Genomic DNA, 5,750 nt, shown 5'->3' on the forward strand with positions numbered 1-5,750 from the left:
GTAAAAACAATCTCTATATCTCAGAGAGAAGGAGCACTTTTCCATATACTCTTTTTTTATAGAGATTATTTTTACCCTGAATCCTTTTAATAACATTTAGAATAATAGTTCAACATTAACTTATTGAAAAAATCAATTGTTATCAACTGCTTTTAGTCCATTTTGGGATGCAAAATGATTTTAGGGAGTCATCACTAATTATTTTGAGAATTCTATTTTGAATATTTGCTCCACATATACCTTTCTTACAGAACATGCTGTCATAATGCTCTTGCCAATAAGCCATTCTTCATTTTAGCATTTTCATTATGCATTCTGATTTTAACCTTGGAGATTTTTAATGGAGGTATATAAATTTGCCTCAAGATGACATGAAATATTACTAGATTTTTTACTATATATGTCCTTATCACCTAAGCATACATTATTTTTGGTGAAATCTAGGAATACATTACCCAAGTTAAGTCAACTCAATACATATACTGGTGGTATAGGATTTTTCTGTTCTGTTTCTGGGATTGTAATTATGCTGAGTGGGAAGTTATTATTTATGACTGAGAATTTAGTTACTAAAGATGCTGGCTGCTTTGCTGAACCTTTGTATACTTTTTCATGGTGAAATAAGTAAGTAAGTAAGCTTATTTAAAAACTTCTCAATCTCATCAGTTCATGTTAAGCTATCTTTCAACCAGGTCATAACAGTGCTTTCAGTTGAAATTTTGTTGTCAAGGTCTTATACACAAAAATGTAGTTCTCTTTTTCGCAATGTGAAAACCACAGTTAAACCTAAGCCAAAATGGGAAAGGAGAAGACCCACATCAACATCGTTGTCATTGGGCATGTAGATTCAGGGAAGTCTACCATGACTGGCCATCTGATCTACACATGTGGCGGGATCAACAAGAGAACAATTGAAAAGTTCGAGAAGGAGGCTGCCGAGATGGGAAAGGGCTCCTTCAAATATGCCTGGGTCTTGGACAACTTAAAGCTGAATGTGAGCGTGGTATCACCATTGATATCTCCCTGTGGAAATTTGAGACCAGCAAGTACTATGTTACCATTATTGATGCCCCAGGACACAGAGACTTCCTCAAAAACATGATTACAGGCACATCCCAGGCTGACTGTGCTGTCCTGATTGTTGCTGCTGGTGTTGGTGAATTTGAAGCCAGTATCTCCAAGAACTAGCAAACCTGTGAGCATGCCCTTCTGGCTTACACCCTGGGTGTGAAACAACTAATTGTTGGTGTTAACAAAATGGATTCCACTGAGCCACCCTATAGCCAGAAGAGATACGAGGAAATTGTTAAGGAAGTCAGCACCTACATTAAGAAAATCGGCTACAACCCCGACACAGTAGCATTTGTGCCAATTTCTGGCTGGAATGGTGACAACACGCTGGAGCCAAGTGCTAATATGCCATGGTTCAAGGGATGGAAAGTCACCCGTAAGGACAGCAATGCCAGTGGAACCACCCTGCTTGAAGCTCTGGATTGCATCCTGCCACCAACTCGCCCAGCTGACAAACCCTTGCGTTTGCCTCTTCAGGATGTCTATAAAATTGGTGGTATTGGTACTGTCCCTGTGGGTCGTGTGGAGACTGGTGTTCTCAAACCTGGCATGGTGGTCACCTTTGCTCCAGTCAATGTAACAACTGAAATGAAGTCTGTAGAAATGCACCATGAAGCATTGAGTGAAGCCCTTCCTGGGGACAATGTGGGCTTCAATGTCAAGAACGTGTCTGTCAATGATGTCTGTCATGGCAATGTGGCTGGTGACAGCAAAAATGATCTATCCATGGAAGCTGCTGGCTTCACAGCTCAGGTGATTGTTTTGAACCATCCGGGCCAAATCAGTGCTGGATATGCACCTATGCTGGATTGTCACACAGCTCACATTGCTTGCAAGTTTGCTGAGCTGAAGGAGAAGATTGATCATCGTTTTGGGAAAAAGCTGGAAGATGGCCCTAAATTCTTGAAATCTGGTGACGCTGCCATCATTGATATGGTTCCTGGCAAGCCCATGTGTGTCGAGAGCTTCTCTGATTATCCTTCCCTGGGCTGTTTTGCTGTGCGTGACATGAGACAGACAGTCGCTGTGGGTGTCATCAAAGCAGTGGACAAGAAGGCAGCTGGAGCTGGCAAGGTCACCAAGTCTGCCCAGAAAGCTCAGAAGGCTAAATGAATATTATCCCCAATACCTGCCACCCCAGTGTTAATCAGTGGTGGAAGAACGGTCTCAGAACTGTTTGTCTCAATTGGCCATTTAAGTTTAATAGTAAAAGACTGGTTAATGATAACAATGCATTGTAAAACCTTCAGAAGGAAAGGAGAATGTTTTTTTTGTGGACCATATGTTTTGTGTGTGGCAGTTTAAGTTATTAGTTTTTAAAATCAGTACTTTTTAATGAAAACTACTTGACCAAAAATCTGTCACAGAATTTGAGACCCATTAAAAAAAGTTTAATGAGAAAAAAAAAAAAAGAAATTCTTTCTGATAGCAAGATATATTCTTCTAAATGTTTCTCTTTCATTTTCCCTAATCCTGCTTTTAATTTTAATTTTTAAAATTAATTTTTATGAATATAGTTGCTTTACAATATTGTGTTAGTTTCTACTGTATAGATAAGTGAATTAGTAAACCCTAAATAGCCATGAAATTAAAAGATGCTTCTTGGAAGAAAAACTATGACCAACCTAGATAGCATATTAAAAAGCAGAGACATTACTTTGTCAACAAAGGTCCGTCTAGTCAAAGCTATGGTTTTTTCAGTAGTTATGTACAGACGTGAGAGTTGAACTATAATGAAAGCTGAGTACTGAATAATTGATGCTTTTGAACTGTGGTGTTGAAGAAGACTCTTGAGTTCCCTTGGACTGCAAAGAGATCCAACCAGTCCGTCCTAAAGGAAATCAGTCCTGAGTGTTCACTGGAAGGACTGCTGTTGAAGCTGAAACTCCAATACTTTGGCCATCTGATGCAAAGAACTGACTCATTGGAAAAGACCCTGATGTTGGGAAAGATTGAAGGCAGTAGGAGAAGGGGAGACAGAGGATGAGATGGTTGGACGGCATCACTGACTCGATGGACATGAGTTTGAGTAAGCTCCAGGAGTTGGTGATGGACAGGGAAGCCATGCTGCAGTCCATGGGGTCACAAAGAGTTGGACATGATTGAGTGACTGAATTGAGCTGAACTGAATCAAGTTAAAGAACCTGTCCATCACTCCAATAAGTTCTCTCATGTCCTTTGCAGTCCCTTCTTCCCTACCTCAGGCAACCATTGATCCACCTTCTGTCATTATACATTGATTTTCCATTTCAATACTTTTATATAAATAGTACCATACATATATATTCATTTTTGATCTGGATTCTTTCAGTCAGCATACTTTGTGATTCATCCAGGTTACTATGTGTATCAGTAGTTCCTTCCTTTGTATGACTGAGTGAAACCATTCTATGCATATAGCAAAATATTTGTTTTTAAATTACAATTGTAAGTGTTTTTCAGGAGCTTCTTTCAATTCCTTTTTTTTTTTTTTCAGATATTGTATTCACTTTTATGGTAGTAAATATCTCCTTTTGTATGACTTCTGAGTCTCTACTGATAACTTTGGCCTACACCACCGATTTTAGAATTTTATTTGAAGCTCTGTTCTTGATATCTGTTTTTTGGTTGCTTAATAGTAACCAACCTTATAATTTCCAAAATAGACTTCTATCTCTATTTCTCTTAATGGTACTTTATTCTTATTGTTATCCATGGGAAATACATTCTTTTTGCCTGCTGCATTGAGTTGAGTTTTGTTTTATAAGCTCTCCATGTTATGTTTTTAGCCTTGCATCCATCTCTTTCTTTTCCATTCTTCCTGCTATCATCTGATTTCAGGTCTTTTTGACTTTTCTCTGTATATTTCTAACCATTCTCTTCCCAGCTGTCATCTTTATTTTACTAAGGCATAGATCTCATGATTTTTTATCCCTACACAAGAACTTCCTGCTCCTTCCTATTTTTTTTTGCTCCTGGAGTAAGTCCTACTAATAATACCAATGACAAAGTAACTTCATGTTAGACACATTGCATTTATAAGGTGTGGCTACAACTTTTGTTGGAGCTGTAGCAACACATTCGGTAAGTCAAAGGACTAAAGCAGACATAGTCGATGGTCCTCACTTTCCCGCTTGGTTTTGACTCTTGTTTTCTACTCTGTTCTCTTTAGATTGTTGTCTCCCCTGCCTCATGAACCTCAACTAACCAATAAACTGCAAGGCTTGCAAAACTAGAAAAGTACTGTTCTGACAGTGATTGGGATAAGATTGCACCATTGATCCTGAGTTTTCAGCAACAAAAAGACAAACACTTCTATGTGAATCATACCATGGCCTCTTTTTTCTTTACTGCATGAGAAAGTCCAACTCTGCTTTGATTGGGCAGTTACCTGGTCCTCAGGTACACCCTCATGCATGTCAGCTGTCAGCTAAATAGTGTCATTAACTGCTATTTGAACCATTTAATTATTTGCTTTTGAAAGAAAAAATTCCTGTGATAACCTGAAAGACAGACCACCTATCTCTAGGGCCCATGATTTTAGGGGAAGTCATTAGAAATGGTAGACTGTTGGTGAGTTTTGACTGTTTCTTGGCCCTTTTAGAAACTGCTGAGTGATAAAGCTGGTTCAGGCAAGGATCAGATGGGAGGTAATAGATGTTTGCTGAGGGAGGCTCTCTTTGCCTGTGGCCCATAATCTAAAATCACTGGTAGCTTAGACATTGTGGTCCTTGTGAGATTTTGAACAAGCCAAGCAGGAAGGAAGCAAACCAGGAATGTCTAGCAGTGAAGATCAGGTAAAAAAGCATTGCCAGGCATGTTGTCTCAGACGATTGTGAGGCAGCTGCCATGAAATTGAGGAAGGTATGCAGAAGCCACCAACTAACAGAAGAGAGTGGTAGCCTTAAATCTCACGACAAGATGAGATCTCTGGTTGTGGTTACTTTTACACGGAACTGATGGGAAGCAAACCGATTAGAAAGCTCATATGTTTGAGGGAAATTGTGTTGCCAAAGCAGTCAGTGATAGGCCTGGACATTCTGTGATGTTTCAACACCTAATACAACTCATGGCTTTCCCAAGCTGCACCAGCAGGCAACGCACTAAGACCATGCAGCTCCCAAGCAGAGCATATGCTCTAATAACCAATTCAGACGGGGCCATAGATGAACAGAAACGTCTCTAAAGCAGAAGTTGGCCAGCTATGGCTTTCAGGCTAAACTGTGTCTGTGAGCTATTTTTACATCCTTGCTTTTAAAATTCTTTATTTTAATAAACAAGTAAGCTGTATTTAATGGGATATTACTTTTTCACATGTACTGCTATCTTCTTTTTAGTATTATTTAAAAATTTTATTTATTTTTTCCAGGTTTATTGAGGTATAATTAATAAAATTATAACATATTAAAAATGTACAGCATGTACATATACATTGTAAAATTAATACCACCATTAAGTTAATTAAAACATCTATTACCTCACATGGTCAATTTTTTTCTTTTTGGTGAGAATGCTTAAGATCTGTGCTCTTAACAGGCTTCAAGTATACAATACAGAATTTTTTATTGAAGCATACTTGATTTATAATTATATGTTGCTTTCAGGTATACAACAAAGTGTTTTGGGTGTATATTATGTATATATATATATATATAATCTTTTTCAGATTCTTTTCCATTATAGGTTATTAGAAGATTTTG

The 5,750-nt window shown here is 38.2% G+C and overlaps 1 pseudogene; it reads left to right on the forward strand.

Moving 5' to 3' along the window:
* The first annotated feature begins 772 nt into the window (after window positions 1-772).
* On the forward strand, window positions 773-2,187 carry LOC105000697 (annotated as a pseudogene).
* Window positions 2,188-5,750: the final 3,563 nt, after the last annotated feature.

The sequence above is a fragment of the Bison bison genome, unplaced genomic scaffold (genome assembly GCF_000754665.1).
Source record: "Bison bison bison isolate TAMUID 2011002044 unplaced genomic scaffold, Bison_UMD1.0 scf7180017864373, whole genome shotgun sequence".
Taxonomy (NCBI): Eukaryota; Metazoa; Chordata; class Mammalia; order Artiodactyla; family Bovidae; genus Bison; species Bison bison.